A 17735-nucleotide genomic window follows, 5' to 3' on the forward strand; every position below is an offset into this window, starting at 1 on the left:
CTTATTGGTTTGGTTATGGCTTCTCAAATTTCCTGTCCTCCTGCCAGATAGGCATCTAGACAGCGTTTTACTGGAGCACGGTGCAAGAGAATGGCATTACATTAACTCTAAATATATTGTGTGTCTGTGTACACTAACTCTGCACTTGAAAGCAGTTTGTAATGTGTTTTTTATTTGTTCAAGGCCAGATGCAAAAGCTTTGGATCAGTGCATAAATAGTTATGTGCTGCCGTACCCAAACCTGTTTATGCCTTGCTGGATTTCCCGACACTGCTCTGCTCTCTCAATTACCTTCAGTGTGTTTACAAAGCCTGGAGGAGCACACTGGCTGATTAGCACAGATTATTTTACCATGTCCACAACTTGCTTATTTAGTTTAACTCTCCCTGCAAGCTGAAACTATCAGCTCATAGTGGCACCATTACACAGCCTTTCAATTTAATGGTGTAAGTCTGCTTAGTGAAAGTAAACCTTGGGGGGTTATTTAGGAGTTCTTAAATGTAGAAAAATCTGCTGTTCCATCTTTGTATCAGATTTTCTGATGATCAGGGGGCTTTGGGATGTACTGACCACAATTAAAGCCATTGTCCAAATGTGAATTTTTCCAGGGAAACTGTTCAGTCTCTGAGCTGGATCGGCGCAGCCAGAGAGGACCTCTCCCTCTCCCCTGGCTGTCGGCGCCTCATTTCCAGATGTTTTGGATCTGGATCTTCGTCCTCCAAGAGATTCAGCCTTACGTCTTGTCTCTCCCTCCCCTGTGTGACAGATGACCTCGTCTCTTCCCCTTTGAGGTGTATGGTTTGCTTGTTCGTTCTTCTCTCTGTGTGAGGGTATCCATGGTGGAAGGGAGGTTGTGTGGCTCTGGTCTGTTTGGTGTGACCTGCAAGTTTCTCCCAGGTTCATATTATGTTTACAATCTATAATGTTGTCCTGATTTTCCTTATTGTAATTTAGCTATTTGTATCTAATCTGTAGATAGGCCATCTCTTGCAAAGGGAAGAAATCCACAAACTGAAGCAGAGTGTATTGCTCACAATATTTGATGTGGATCTTGTGCATGGCTGAATGGGAAAACTGTTTTCCCCATTATTATACATTTCATTATGCAGAGAGACATCAAGAGAATCCATCAGTCTGCTGATGTTTCCCAGCCTCATTTACAAAGTTGCACAAGACAAAGCAATTCAGCAGGTTTTCTGATCTGACAGGAGTTCGCATAGAGTTCAGATTTGATGGTAAAGGTAAAACCATGGGTCATCAACAATTATAGCCTCATGAATCATTTCAACTGATGATTGCTTAATTCTAGTTTAATCATCACACTCAACACAGATGGGTTAACCGGATTACTGGTTCATTTCATTTCATACTTTCAGAGAGTGTTGATCAGGAGCTGTATCTGACCCTAACCCTAACCCCTACCCCTCATTAACAATGGGAAATAATAGTGTGTTGCTCCCAGGCAAATGCTCTAAACTGAAGTGTTCATTAACACTATGCTGATGCATATAGTGTGAATTCACACTGGCAGAGATCATTTGATTTAGAAATGAACAAAGAAGGCCTTAATTCGTATATATTTAATGGGAAATCCTAAATACTTCTTGACTTGTCTGCTGTGTCCTCCTCCTCCCCATCCCTTGCAGATAAGTGCTGGCTTCCTGTATTGTTGTGCCAGCCTTTTAGGCAAGCAGCCACAGGGTCCCAGACCACTCTGCCAATTAGACTGCACACACGCAACCACTTGGACAGAGAAATGGAGAGTGAGGACTGTTTAAAAAAAGTTTTGTTTTATTTTTCTACCACTTTCATCCTCATCGCAAAGTTTTCTGCATTTGCACACCTTGTATTTGAATACATGTGATCACTGAACAGCAGGCCCAAACATAGGTGCACAAGGGGGGCTCCAAAGGTCTCGCTTCCATGAGTGAATGGGTTTCTTTGTGCCCGTTGAGTGGGATGCTTTCTGTGCCTTTTTCAATAAAAAGAAAAAAGCTTACTGTCATCAGCTGTTAATTATTACAGAGGCTTTGTCTCTCTAATAATGACAACCCCTGAGGCTGTAGTGAACACAGACAGCCAGACAGACAGTGGCAGAACTAGATTCTGTGGTGGCATTACTTGATGACAGTTAAGGGAGTCTGCCAAAAGTGGATCATATTATGTGCACACAAACCCCTACAAAAACACTCCCGGTGTCACGCAGTCACGCTCAGATGTGTGCAATATTATGGACTTGTTACCTCTACTGTCACAGCACATGACATTCACAGAGTAAACATTCACAGAAGCAAGGGCATACTCTCTCTCTCATGCACATATGCACATATACTCATCTAGTGTACACAAATACAAGTCCTGTTACCGCAGGGATTTACAAGTCATGTGTCTCCTCTGTCAGCATTTGTATTGTTGTTCTAGCAGAAGCCAAGATGTCCCTGCGGGGAAATTGTCAGGACTTGAGTTCAGTGTTTTTAACTGTGGCTGTCAAAGCATGAAAAGGAGATTATAGCAAAACCCCACTGCCGTCACCATTTTGCATCAGTTTTAAACATTACGTCAGCGCCAAGCGTGATTTTCTGCATTCCTTAAAACGCTCTTATCTTTTTCAGGGTTTCACCTAAGTCGCATCTTTTGTATCATCTTGTTCTTATAATGTAGCTCACCCCTCTGATCCCTCTAGCTCTGGTCTATAAACACCCATCCCCCCCTCCCCACACCCCTTCTCCCACGGCAGACCTTGACTCATGCACCCCAAGGGGCCACCCAATGTGAAAAGTCAGACACCCCACCCCCACATCTACTCACCCATGACCCCCTAAGACCACAACAGGAACCGCATTCTTTCCTTTGTGGCCGTTCTTTCATCCCTCTCCACCGTTGGGTCACCAAAAATAACCTGCAAGGAGTATTGTGCGGCAAAAAACGAGGCCTTTTGTTCAGGCTGTGCCACGACGTGCTGATAAAGTAAACACACCAGCTTTCTCACTTTCTTTCTGTGTCCTTTTGTTTATATTAATGCCCCTTTGTGCGCATTTGTGTGACTGACAGATGAAGCTGACCTAATAGATAGTGTCATGAAGGAAATGTCCTGCGAGTAATGATGACATAATGTGTTTATGCTGTAGGTGTGAGTATATTTAAGGAGCGTCAGCTAGTCAGTGCATCTTTCGCCGGTGAGCACAACATGTTCCATTGAAACGGAGATAATTGTGAGCACTGAACACACCTAGTTTCATGTTTTTTCTCAGCAGTTTGCACCACATTAGATGCTGCAAGAGATGTGATGCTTTTGAGACAATAACAGCTAAGCCTTGTAGCGATTTAAAATGTCAGCTGCCACTCCTGTTGACCTGTTAGCAGCAGCAGCAGCAGTCAGGCAGAGTGAGACAGGATCTGACAGGACAAGAGAGTATGAGGTGTGGTGTGTTTATTCTTAAGTTAGGCTTCCTTCATTACATGCACACTTCCTGCATTACAGATAACCCTTTGGAATTGTGGTAAACATCGCCCTATTTTTGCACTGTGGATTCATGTGCATGCATAAGGATGTGTCATAAATTGCATAAATTTAAAGGAATACATATTTATTGGACAGATGCAAGAGTGGTATCATTTCGGGTTGTCGCGATAAACCGGGATTGACGATAACTGTGATTTTTTTTAAATGAAATATTGATATTGTGTTAATAATACACATATGATAATATTGCGATGGCAGATGTGGATCTTTTGTTCATCGGTTCATCTGGTTGCCTTTTTACTATCCACTAAGTGTAACTGTTCTTTTTGTACACTTTTGTACAGTTATGGTTACAGACTCTCTCTCTACCTCCATACACTTAAGTTTAATTCATTTGCCAAAAAAGGAGACAAAATAAACAATCAAGAAAGTAAAGAAAAATGTCATTTTTATTTATTTATTCTTTCTTTTTTTTATAGCTATTGCATTAATATTGTTATCGTGAATTATTTTGGCCACAATAATCATCAAGTAAAAATCCAATATCATGACAGCCCTAGTATCAATCCCCTCATTGAATATTAACTCTCAGCCAAAAAGCAAATAAGTGTATTTCCCAAAATGTCAAACTACTCCTTCGAAGTGCAAACAGTAAAAGCAGAGGCATGCCGACCTCTAACTGAAAGAGCAGCTCTAGCTTCACTTTGTAACTAAGCCATGAAAAGAGGCTAAAAGTGACCTAAAGTCACAAGACTTACAAACAGGGTCCTAACACAATCACTATGTGAATCAGTACATGAGCTGTCAAGAAAAATCACAAATCAAAGAGACCTCTAGCAAAACAAAGAGACTTTCTAATACAGGAGTAAAAGAGTGATGATGCCAAATATTCTTAATAGCCATTAAACTTTCTCTGTAACTTATTTAACCATCAGAGACAGTCGGGCATCTTAATTGTGTTTCTCATGATCCTGTATTGCTTAACTGAGTTATTCTAACAGAGTTATGACATTTGAGTGTGGCAAGCTAGGTTACTTTAGTGCGTGAGTTAGAGAGAAAGCTTTGCACATGTAAATTTCTATTGAACCATTAGCGGGGAAAAAAAAGCCAGGGGGCAGGGGGAGGCATGCACCCGGACAGATGGAAGGCAGAAACCTTACACCAAACTGTCGATGAGGAAGGCAGGACCTGTCTGAAGTGGTTAAAGTAGGACAAGTATGATCAACCTGTTGACTTTCAGCCCTGTGCTGTATCTGTTGGAAAAAAACAAATTTAGGATTACCTCGAAATGATCTTTGACTAACAAATGATAGTTTAAAGTTAGCACTATGTAGGGAAACCTCCCTTTAGGATTTCACAAAAGAAGGAAGAGTGATGTTTGTTTTGCATCCTGGATCACTCCCTCTCTCATAAACCCACAATTTCCATGTCAGCACTGAGTACTTTTCCCTGTCTGACTCTCTGTTGGACAAACACCTTCAGTAATCCAAAGGGCTTTGTGCCAGTAACTGGATGGTGTTCAGATAATTCCAAGCAAAACATAAAGTACAGTGTTAGCAGCACAGGGAAAGCAACAGTCATCTACAAAAACAAGCTGGGTCACAAGTCTGGAGTCCATCCAATTGAGGACTCATCAGAAAAAAATGACAAAGCAAAACACAGAAACTCCAGTGTTTGGATTTTTTTTTTTTAGTTTCTTGATGTAAAAATGAAAAGAATTTATAAAACTGTGGATTTACTGTAGAGCTGAACTAATCAATATTTTTCATGAACAATTACTCAGATCATTATGCACAATGTAAAGATGGCCATAGTTATAAACCAACAGAAAATTACCATTGACTCTGCAGATCACCTCAACTCGACGGAGCGTTTCAGCATCTTTCAGCTGAGTGTTTTGGTTAAACTTGGGTCAGTCTCACCACTCTTGTTTCCAGCTGTAGCGGGCAGATGTTTTCTGATAAATCCAGAGTACACTACCTGCCTGGCACCAAACAGAAGACACAAAGTTAGCAACTAGCTTGTGAACATAATGGAGCATTTAGCAACTAAAAAGCTAGATTTATTCCTTAAGAGTTGGTGGAGACCAAAAATGGAGCTCATAAGAGAGGGAATACTGGACTTCATCAGCTGACTATAAAAACCACTACGAATGAATGATAATGTCACTCCGTGTTTGCTGGATGTTGAAATAGGCAACGGCATGCTAACACAAACTTAATAACAACTGTAAAAAATGAAAATATATAATTCTTTGTCTTGCCCGAAAAAACAGTTAATATAGATTTGAAGTTGTTTGGGTTCCTTCTTTAATCAAATACACTGAAATACTGGGACACACAACATCACCACCGACTGCTGTTGTTATTTTTGCTACATCAACCAACATGCAGGTCTGTAGGCTCATATCCTCACCAGATCACCTGCCACAACAAATGTTTCACTAATTGGCCCCCCTCCAAAATATGATGCATGGGAGGAATATTTGTCTAACGTCCTGAAGATGAAATCTTCTCAATAGGAGGAAGCTTTTGGTAAATATTTAGATACAGCTAAATTACAGATATGTAAAGATCAGAAAGCAGATCAACTGTGTTTATACGTTAATCTCTCTAAACAAAAAGTGTACATGCTGTTGTTGAACATCCAGTGCATTCCGCCTTTATGTTACAGGGGCCACACTTTTTTAAGTGGTGAGGCCATGGGGAGAGCAAAACAGAGACAGGCCATATGACACAGATTTGAGAGCACTTTGTGGCCGGGCCTGGCAGCTGGAAACAGCACTATAGCTTCCATGGTTTACACCAGGGGACAATAAAATGGAGTGAAGAAAATGAAAGAAAGGAAGGAAATTGCTTTAAATGAAACCTCCTTTTTCAGGGAGTCTTTGCGTCTACCCAGAGCTGTAGATGGGCTTAGATTGGTGAGTATATGTTTGCCGTTCCTCTCCAGTGGCAGATATTAGAGAGAACAGGAAAGCAAAACTGATAATCTCACTCCAAAGGGGTCAGGAAGGATGTCTGGGATTGTGGAGAAAAATGGGAAAACCCAATTATTTAATGTGAAAAGTGAATCAGTTTTCCAAAGAAAGACTAGTCCCCTTTGATTTGTCTGGGTATCGCTGCCGCACAGATACTTTACATATGAGGTTTGACTCAATCAACACTGAGACCTTCCTTGTTTTTATCACTGACAATGAGATGAAAGAAAGCAGAGAAGTTAGTGGGAAAAGAGAAAGAGAGACAGAGGTAATAGTGACTAATGTTAAAAACAGAAACTGGAGCTCACAGCTCATAAAGCTCCTTCCTCCTACTCTCCTGACACCCAATCAATCTGTCCCTGACGCCCTGTTCTCTGCACAGGTCCACCCATGAACACAGGCCTTTTCACATGGTACCATTTTGTTCTGCACAGGTTATGTAACACTTTGTTATAACACTGGGCCTGGATGTCGTAAGCTGTCATTAGCTGACAAGGACTTCCATTGTTAACAGTGTACCCATATACTGATGTCAGTGTGAATTTAAGTCAGCTTGATTAACTGATATAAAAGTACTTATCAAACGCCCCATGTATTGCTACTGTAATTTAGCTGTCATCTTAGAGAATCAGTGCACGTCATTTTGCAATTGTTCCTTGTGATTTATTATGATTCAAAAGTTTAATGTTAACACACCTACAAGCTGTAGTTACATACAGTGTTCATAAGAGTAAAAAGTACCAAGCCAGTACTTTAAAATGTTCCTGAGGACAATTCACATAAATGTTCACATTATCACTATTTTCCACAGTAGACCACAAGTTTTTTCCTACCTTAATGCAAATGTCATTATTAGAGATACCTTCATGCCAGCACTGTATTTGAGTCAACTCAGAGATTTAGCCTTCCTTAATGTTGGCAAATCATTGCAAAGATTTTGCCTGTTTAATGTTTTCTGTCATATGTTTTCATCACATGGCAATGGTGCTTTCAAATGCTTGTGGGCAAACCCCAGCATCTGAGCACTGGTGAGCTATCTGCTTTATTAACCTGTTAAATGATATGTTCACATGTTATATATCTATCTTAACACAATACTCACACGCCGATATGTTCATGGAAAGGGTTATTGGTCTCTGTTACCACAGTCCCACTTTGTGTTACCATTCCTCCATCGCAAGTCAGATGGAATTTCATCAGCGGCCGTGTAAATAAACTTGAACAATGTGAACTTAATTTCTAATGGCCATGTTTGCTCATCCAATCCATGTTTGCACATTTGTTTGTCTTTTGAATCAAATGAATTAATTTATATATTGAAGACCAAATGTATCTGTTCTCTCAGTTTCATCATGATGCAACAATAATGGAACCTATGTAAAGTAAATCAGACTGTTATGCTCACTCTGATTAGTAATTTTTTAAATACATGTTTTACAAAACAGGGAATGATAGTGACTGAGAAGGTACAAAATAAATCTTTATTTTGATATATGAAATAGTCAGCAGGAATATGTAGTGGGTCACTGTGGGTTTTGTTTTTAAGAAAGATGAAAAATATGTCCTCTTGAAGCAGGAGGCAGAAAAACATTTTGAGCCATGGGAACATGAAATCCAGTTAATCTATCTCTTTAAACCATTCATTAATCTTTTCCTGTGTTTTGCAGGTGATTAGTGTTATAAAAATATAACTTAAACATTAGTTTTGGTCTCCTAAATCATCAAATGTTGAACACCACTTTTGAATTGATGTGTGCCATAAGCTTTATAGACAGTCCCCTCTGTGCCAGTGTGTCTGGAAGCCAGCTTTTGTTGCCTGCATGTGTTTTTTGTCTCGGTGTCTGGCAGCAGTACCAGTAAATGAGCTGGTGACTTGTATCTCACGCCTCATGCCAAGATATGTTTTGCCTGCTGACTGTTTCTTCTCTGCTCCTTCGCCTCCTCTTATGTTTTCCTCCATTCTGCCGCTGTTTTCCACTTTCATGTTTGTTTACATTCACAGTGGAGGGAAATCTCAGACTCAGGAAGATGCAGCCAGGAACAAGGCTGCTCTCTCCTTTTCTTCATCCTTTCCTTCCCCCCCTTTTTTTTTCTAAAATGCAGGCGGTCGGGCATGCTTTGGGTTTCCAAACTAGCGTCTGTGTTGGGGGTCCCTGGAGAGCAACCCCGCCATAATAGCCGGGTGGAGTGGGCTGGCGAGCGCAGGGGAGGGAAAATGAATAGCATGCTGTGGGGCTTTCCAAAGCCAAACTCCTTACAAGGCATTTGTAAACTACATTGTGCTGAATTTACCCAGATTTACTCCAGCTGACAAACCATCTAGCCTGTGATGAAGGACAAAGGTTGAAAAATGTTCTGTGGCCTGAGTGGCTTTCTCACACTCATGCTTGGTGAAAAATACTGCGGTCAAGCTTGTAACACTGTAAATTTGCAGGAGAGAAGTTGTTTAAATGTTGGCCATTTGTGTTGTCGGTTCAACCCTCGATTCAACTCTCCCCTATATTTCTCAAGGCATCCTCTGCTTTCTCTGTTTCCCCTTTTTCTCTGAGAGTGTGCACCATTGTGATGGAGTGCCTGTGGTATGTGAGCATGTCACGCATGTGTGCACGTATGTCCCGGTGTGTGTGCGCGTGCCTCACTGCTCTCCACAGCAGCCTGTGGATTCTCATGCGGAGGAGTAGCCCACGATACGGCTGTAAATCTTAAAAGGAAGCTGATAAATTTGAGCATCAGTGACAGTTCGACTTCCTCCCCTCAGAATGGACTTTGCTCCCTAACCCTGGGAGAAAGTGCCACGTGCTCCGGAGAGTAGGGATCAGACAACTCAGTCCGAGAGTACAGAGAAGGAGAAAAACAAGAAGAGACCCCCCATCTCCGCTCCCTCCTCTACCACTCCTCCCATCCCTTCATCTCACTGATTATGAGTGTATGTCAAAGGAAGGGAGGAGTGATAATAAAAAAAAAAAAATAGAAGTGCCAGAACAGGAGGAAACATCCAAATCTCAGACAAGCATGAAGTGCATCAACTGACTCATTCAGTACCATAACACTGACTGACTCCTACACACCAACCGCACTGTTTGATCACTGAAAGGCTTGCACAGACTGTACACAAACAGCACAGAAGCAGGGCGCACACTTGGAAAGCACACACTGTGCAAACATGGGAAGAGGCCTTTCTCTTTTGTCACAGACATGCAAACCTACAGGGAGGCAGAAATAACAGGCACCAGCCGTGTCTTTGCTTACCCACAGAGCTCTATTGTCCTCTCTGTCTGTCTCGTTTACTCATATCTCTGTGCTGGTACAACATGCTTCATAAAGACACCCAACATTTGCACTTGATCACCCTTTACAGGGTAAGAGAGTGCAGCGTCTTTACACAATGGCCAACTTAGCTTGTGTTCCTGTGTGCAACGCTGTGAGGAGAAGTGAAAACATCAGAAAACAGACACAACAGTCAAGTCTTTACAAAGAAAGCTAAAGCCCTCCACAAAAAAGAAAATGATGGTACAGACAGTTGAATGTTTACATACAGTGAGTCTCTCTCTACAGTTACAGGTGTAACCTTTCCCTCTCTCTAAAGAAAAAATTAAAAGAAACCTTATTCACTTTCAACATGGAGGCTTTGCTGGGCTGGGAAAAGTAAAAACAAGTGTGACACACAATGCACCACTTCACTACAAAAAAAAGCAAGGATTTTCTAAGCACTCTAATTTTCTCTCTTCCCAGCTAGATCAAACAGGACTATCTGTGCCTATCCTTGACAGAGACCCACACCAAAGCAGCAACACTGGCTCACACAGATTAGTAATCTGTCAGTACTTGGTGGGAACCTGAAACACTGAAAGCAGCCGCATCAAGAATATCTTCTCCCACAGGATTTGATGGCATTCCAAGATCCTGTTTGTTCCTCCTCCCTTCAGATTTTGGGAAACAAAGTGGAAACATTTCTCAAACTGGATCCATTTATCACGCAGCTACAGTTGCTTCATGAGCAGCTTCGCTAAGTAAAATATGGGAGTTGCTTTAATTGTCTTACAGGAAAAGGAAAAAGGTGGCTCAAATCAAAGGATAAATAAGCTGTAGGATGCAAGGCAAGTCAGATCACAGGTTTGTGAGTCAGATCACCAGTTTGAAACAGGCTTCCTCCTGCCTATTCAAATTGCAGAACAAAGAAATTCATCTTCAGCTAATTTACATGATTACTGTTTATTCCATCATTAATCTATGGCTCCCAGTTCATCTTTGAGCTGTTTTTAAAAATGCACCTTGTATGTCTCTTATTGTTAATTATCTTCCTTTGTGTCCTAGTTGTGAAGAAGATCTCACCACACTAGTTGTGTTCTGGAAACATCCCATAAAATCTCTGAAAAGGAGAATCAAGCTTGCCTTGGGAAAATATCAACATTTGCATTAAAGGGGCTATTTGTAAGTTTTGCTATTGCACTACAGTGACTCTGTATTGTAAAGTAAGGAGAAGGGCCAACCAGGCCGGAGCTAGCTGGTTAGCATGCTAACTTCAGAAGAAGAAAAGCAGTAACAGAAATAGAAGCAAAACGAGTTAACTTTGGCGTTGCTTCCCACTGCTGCAGACAGCTCTTGGTGAGGAAAGGAATGAAGTTTGATGTTGAACTTGCAACGTTTCTTCTAGACTGATAAGTAAACAGCTGTTAATGCTAATGTTGGCTATGCAGCAATAGCAAAACTTCCAAATATCTCCTTTAAAGGGAAAATCCAAGAACTTTTAAAATATGTGGGGACCATTCATGGACTTGTTGAAAGATAATCCCAAAGAGGATTCTTCAATACATTAACTCTGCAACTCTGTTTAAAGTACAAAGTATTGACTTAAAGAGCACCTGGTCAAACACACACAGCTGTTTGACACATAGTGAAGTGTCTCCTAGCTGTTTGTTGACCAGCCTGTAATTTACCAACTAGTTTATCCAGGGACCTAATTTGAACCTAATGAGCATTTTCATGTCCATTTGTTGTCTGCCCAGCAGCTAATGTCTGTGGTGATAACATCGGCGACTGCTGCCTACTCGTCTGCCCATGTTTACAGATGTGTGACTGTGGCAGGCGCCTTTCCTGTGCGCACCCACAGGACCGAGCTGGAGGGTGGTAGAGTAGATTTGATGAACATCAGGCTAATTATTCTCTCTCTGATTGTGCAATCTACACAACACACGTCTGTAGAGCTGCTGTCCTTAAGTTCATGTCATGGACACAGAAGCTCTTTGAGGCAACCTTTTCTGTGCATCTGACTGCATGTGGGCAGTTTAATGAAAACGTTTTTAAAGAGCTAATGTTGACTTTGTATGTTTTCTTTTTTATTTAGTAGTATACACATAAACTCTATCAATATATGTTAATAAAAAGAGTCTTTATGTCTTTTTTTGGTACTGTTTTGAGAAACAGGAGAGTAGCAGATGTCTGTGAGATACCCCACCGAAAAACACCAGCACCTATGCAAATTATTCAAATGTGGATGTGTGATGTTGCAAGAGGGGCCACAGATACACATTTATATTAAACTTGCATGCATGGACTCCCTGTGACATAAGTTGAGACATGGTCCTGGTGGTGTTTCCTGGATGGATACAGCCACAGCTGCCTAATACAGTTTTTTTTTTTGGAAATCTGGAAATCCATGTAGCTGTTGTAGCAAACTGCATAACAAAACAGATCCACTTCCACATCGGCTTGCTGAAGTAACTACCTGACATGGTGGATCTGAGAGAGAATAAGACACAGACAGCTGTGTAAATGGATGGCAAGCCAGGAAAGCATTAAAGTACAAAATTCCTTATTATTATCAAGCTGAGAACAATATTACATGGTTCTGGATTTGGCCAGAGTCTAAAACAGAGGACTTATGTGAAAGCTGAGCATGTGCACATACTTTAATGCATGCGAACTGGAAATCCATTTGGCTTTGGACATGTAGCACTCTTACCACAAGGGGATTTCATGAGGGGCCACTGGGATCCAACATGAGTACAATGGTCACACTCAAAGCTGTACATCTCTCCTGATTTCCTTTTTTCTTGATATATTTACTGTATCTCTGGTTGCACTCCACCTTAAGTTCTGAGTGAGAGATGGCAGCAGGAGAGGTCATCTGTCTTTTTTTTTTTTTAAGACGGATTGTGAAATGGTATCTGAGAATAAGAGCAGAGGCTCCGTGTGGAAGTTCATACTGGGTTTCAGAGACACGTGGCAACTGTAAGGGTAAGGCATCAGGCAAACCCGTGTATACAGAAAATATACAGTTGTTGACTGCACATGTGTAAGTGTGAAATGTACAAAATGATATTTTGCACCAGCAGATCTTGACCAGCCCCTGCCATTTGGGATTTATTCAGTTTTTGTCATTCACCGTTTTCAGTTCAAAGTTCCTCAAAGAGCAGGTGCAGGTTGTAAAGGTCAAAGGTGAAATGTTTCAGTTGCTGTGTGTTATTATCCAGCAGTCAGGTCTTAAAATGTGATAATAGGCAGGTGGCAGTCCTGCCTGGAGTTTTTTCATGACAAACACAGACTTTTCTTTCATTTTATCCATTACAGTGTTAATTTATTGGCCTGGATCACTAAACCTCTTCAGTTTGTATTTACACACCAGCAGCCCAGGCTTTAACTTATTATAATAAATGGACACATTATCTTACAAATGCATGTGAACAATTCCCATTAACCCGAATGATGTTGTCAAACCAGGGGTCACTTCATATCCATTATCACCCCAGGTGGTAGTCACACCACTTCAGCCTCTATTAGCCATGACCGGGCAAGACTCCTGGAATGACCTCCTTACCTTTACACTTAAGGTCAAAGGTAAGCTGGCCGGCTGCGGCTGTGTCTGTGTTCATGCTCCTGAAGTTGTTTGTGGTAGTCGCCCCTGAGTTATCACTGATTTCAGTTTGATTACAGCTCGAGTGTCCTGACTCAACCCTGTCTGCTTTGGTCCCCTCACATTGCAAGCTGGAGCTGGAAAGCAAACACCAGTGATTTTAACAGACAGGGCAGCAGTCTCTTAGGATCTGATGCCAGATTATACATCAAGACTTCTACACAGAATAATGATATGGATCTATTTACTCAGCTTTTGCATGATCCAGGGATTTAACTCTGTGTACCATGTGTACTGCAATTTTATTGAAAGTTTTATCTGAGTTGGTACATAAAAATGAAGCTGCTGTGTAAGGGTAGTTTTGTATTTACTATTTGTTGACCAACAGACCAAAGTCATATTTGTCACACAACAGCCCTGTTTTGCGTCTCTCCCCCAAGGAGCTGTTAATTATTTTCTCTAGATATTCCCTGACTTGAATTTCAAGTACATGGCTGATGTTTTGTCTTTATTCATGAGAAGCAGGCAGTCTGGGCAGGCAGCACTAGTCGACCCAGATGTGACTGGTGTGATGGATGGATGTGGACCAGCCGCTTCAACAACATGTCTATTTCAGTCCTCCATTGTTTGGTACTCAGTCATCAGTGTATATGTAGGAGGCCAACAACCAGTCTCCTGTGTGTACTACCCTTTTGCTCACAAAAGGATTCATAGAAAAAAGAAGGGAGCATGTGTTTCCTCTCTCTCAGCACGTGTCCTTCCACTGAGTAAAACTGCACTTCTCCCACTTTCCTCTCTCTCATATTCTGTAATACACAACCTCCATTGCAGCACACACAGAACGGGAAATGTTTGGGTGGCATGGCAACACATTTCCAAAATGGAATAAATGCTTGGCAGCTTATGTGTTGTCAAATAGTCTGCGGCCCTATGGCACTCCTTTTTCTTGTAATACGAGAGCTCTTAATGGGGCTGGCAGCATCGGTCCTTTGAGAAACACTTGATTTGAATGAGTCGCTGTGAATACGCCAAAGCACATCAACACCAAACAATGTTACCATCTGCTCCCCATAAACCGAATGAAATTTATGAGCTGCGTCACAACATGAAGTCTGGGTTTTCCAGGGTTTATCTCGGTCAAGTCAACAACGTGCACTGTTCAGGTGAAGCCTGTCAGCTGCTCATCCCCATCTCACCCTCTCTTCTTCTAACTGACAGCTGCGAGGAAAAGGCTGATCTTAGTGCAGTAATTAATGATGTTGATGTAGATCCAAAAAACACACCCCCTCAAGCAAGTGTTTTAAAGTGTTTAGGCTGGTTTGTTAAAAAGCATGAATGTCTGTTGTTCTACAGCCCAAATGATTGACTGCTTGAAGAGACATGCGATGACTAATACTTACCCGCATCGACTCCATTATTAACTTTAATGTCTATTGTTACCTCTGCCAAGGGGGTTATGTTTTCACCCATGTTTTTTTGTTTTGTTTTGTTTATTTGTCAGCATTATTACACAAAGTACTGAACTTATTTGCACCAAACTCAGTGGAGGTATGGGACATGGCCAAGGAAAGAACATATTAAATTTGGGGGCAGATCCTGATTGTTTACTGTAAATTTGATTTTTTTTTTTTTTGAAGGCTAGTGTATGTTCTTTGACTTTGGCCTTGGCAGAGGTCCGTGCTCTCTGAGTGCCCTCCTAGTTTTTTGATTGTTTTTGAGAGCATGAATCCAACTGAAAACCCCTCAAGAGATTTCAACTCATTATGTGATTTAATGTCCAAGTCCTGCAAGAATAACTCTTTGGGTGATGTGAGGATACAGGAAGCATAGTAGCTTAAACATCTGTGATTTGCTTATGTAATGTCAGAATGCCTACTCCAGGGATTTCCAGGTCCTCTTGGGTAGCTGGCATTTAACAAAACCTCTCATTACAGCGTATTACGACGATGTAAATGACACTGAGATGCAGAGGCAGAGGGAAGGGCACAGCATTCATGGGAACCATGGTGACAAAGTGTTGGGTTGCTCTCTGCCACCTTTGAGTGGAGAACTGTCAATCAGTGACATGTGACACTGCCAGCCACCTGTCTAACTACGATAGGTGTCTGCTAACACACATGTGCACTTAGCAGCATACATGTAGCCCCAGATAAATGCAGCTGTCCCGGACAGGAAGATTAATCTGACCAACCTAAAGCACAGTATGTACCTTTAGTGTAGTTGAGGTGTGGCTCTCAGCATTTTTGACTCCTGATTCCTGAGAAGAGGAGCAATGCCTCCTTAAGAACAACATCATATAATTTACACATTGTTCACCTTTATTTTTCTTTGGTTTATTTCATTTTACTTGATTATTTATTAATTAATTCAATATATTTTCTCTGCTCATTTTTCATTGTCCTGTAATTTTTCTTCACCAGTCTACTGTATATACGTTTGTGTATATTCATATGCTCTAATTTTCAGATCATTATTAAAACTTATACAGACTCTCTGATAGGTGTAGGCAATACCACAAAATTTGGTTTCATTCCAATAGCAAATAATATCAGAGCCAGAATCACTTTTATCGGTAACAATACAAACTCCAATACTAATACTTTTTATCTTTAAAAGCGCCATAATATACTATCATACAGTAGAAAGTGATGTGTTATGATATATGAGGTGAGTGTACGATTAATATGCTACTGATAAACATATTCATTCCCACCAAGTGTTTTGTTATCATTTGACGAAAATCACGTTTTTAACTTCGTGAACATGTCTGTATGGTTTTTATATAATACAAGACATGTGAGCAAAATCAGCAGTCAGTGCCATGACAGAGTATTTGCACCTTGCACCTGCAGTGCATCGAAAACTACCATCTGGGTCTGGATCTGACAGAGGCTCAGACATGTATGGCAGAGTCTTGCCTATGTTGTCTTTGTTATCCAACTTGTAACATGTAGATGTGCTTCCAGCCCTTTTTAAGTTTTTTTTTTTAACTTTTTATTTGTGAAAACCATGTTAAACTAAATATTAGCCATAGAAGAGTATTTTAACATAGTTTAAAATCAATCTGGAGGGGAACTTCAACCACATGCATGTTAAAACACAAGAGAAAACGCTGAGTTCTGCAAATGATAATTTCTTTAAAGCACACAACAGTGGCAAAGGCGCTTATAGCGCATGCACTAAGAAGAGTATTCATGTAGTTCATGTCATCTAATGTGAGATAGATCCCACTTATTTGCTGTTGATCTTATTGAGACTAGTGTTGACACATAGTGTCTGTAGTCACCTATAAAGACTTGGTTTCAATCCAACCCCTTGATCTATAAATTTTCTTTACTCTACTACTTAATTTTGTGTATTATTAGCCTATATCTATTTTTAGTTTTTGTACTGTGTTTTTTTTTTTTTGTTTCTTCAGGTCTTTAGTTGCTCTCTCTAGTTAGGCTCAGATACAGTGTATACAATGGCCTGTCTCCCCTGTTGTTCTGTAGTTCTATTTTTGACTAGCCATCTGCACTATGTTCATTTTTCCCTGAACAACAAAAGGCCCAGTCTTCACCCCGAATACAAATACACACACAAGCTCAAGTAGAGGAGAAGAGGCCTCAAACATATTAGCATTTCCTAAGAGTGTAAAGAAACATTCCTCTAAAGCTAAGATACAAGCATGATTCCCACTTAGCTGGATGTAAACACTGGATTCTTGTGCCTTAAAAGGCAGAAAAAAATGATGTCATTATTCTGACCTCTTCTGAAGTTCTCAAAGGACAGTAGAAGTGATTTTGCTGACGGTGTAAAAAGCAGCTTTCTTTGAAAACACAGCCAATGTTTTCTCATATGTAATCGAGGCCGAGCAGTCCAGGGTGCTGTGAATTTGTGTAATGTGGCCTTTCCTCTCTCCCTCTCTCCAATGTCTACATTTGCCAGCCACAGCGACAATGCTCCCTATTTATAGCACTTTTACCTCAGATATTAAACCCCCCCACCCCCCCACCCGCTTCGCCTGCCACTTCCTGCCAGAGAGGAAACGTGTGTGTGTGTGTTTGTGTATAGTTTACTGACCTTTGGGAGCAGCGAGCAGTCACACTACTGTTGATAGCAACAGGATTTTGTGTTTCCAGCCTTTTGTGTCAAGTTAAAGAAGTGAGGTGTGAACAGATGTCTGAGCCTTTCGCCAGCTTGTGCTTGTTTTTGTTTTCTGTCCTCTAAATTTCCGCCCTCTGCCGTCTCTTCATCAACTCATCTCTTTTCTTGCAACATCTCCAGACAGAGAGACAAACTCTCACCCACTGGGAGTAAAAAAGGAAAGGAAAAACAATTGCTAATCCAGCTTTCCAGGCCAGGTGACAAGTTTCCTGCGTATATGAGCATATCACATTCAGTATCTATTTCAGAGCCTTTGAATGAGAATGTGTGCTGTACGTGTTTGGGTGTGTGTT

At 41.0% G+C, this 17735-nt stretch overlaps 1 protein-coding gene across 2 annotated transcripts in view; it reads left to right on the forward strand.

The window, feature by feature from the left end:
* Positions 1-17735, forward strand: part of abraxas2 (abraxas 2, BRISC complex subunit) — a 118156-nt gene that overhangs the window by 59104 nt on the left and 41317 nt on the right. The window lies entirely within an intron of this gene.

This window comes from Trachinotus anak, unplaced genomic scaffold (genome assembly GCF_046630095.1).
Source record: "Trachinotus anak isolate AG129_WGS33_773 ecotype Australia unplaced genomic scaffold, CSIRO_AGI_Tana_v1 ptg000007l, whole genome shotgun sequence".
Classification (NCBI taxonomy): domain Eukaryota; kingdom Metazoa; phylum Chordata; class Actinopteri; order Carangiformes; family Carangidae; genus Trachinotus; species Trachinotus anak.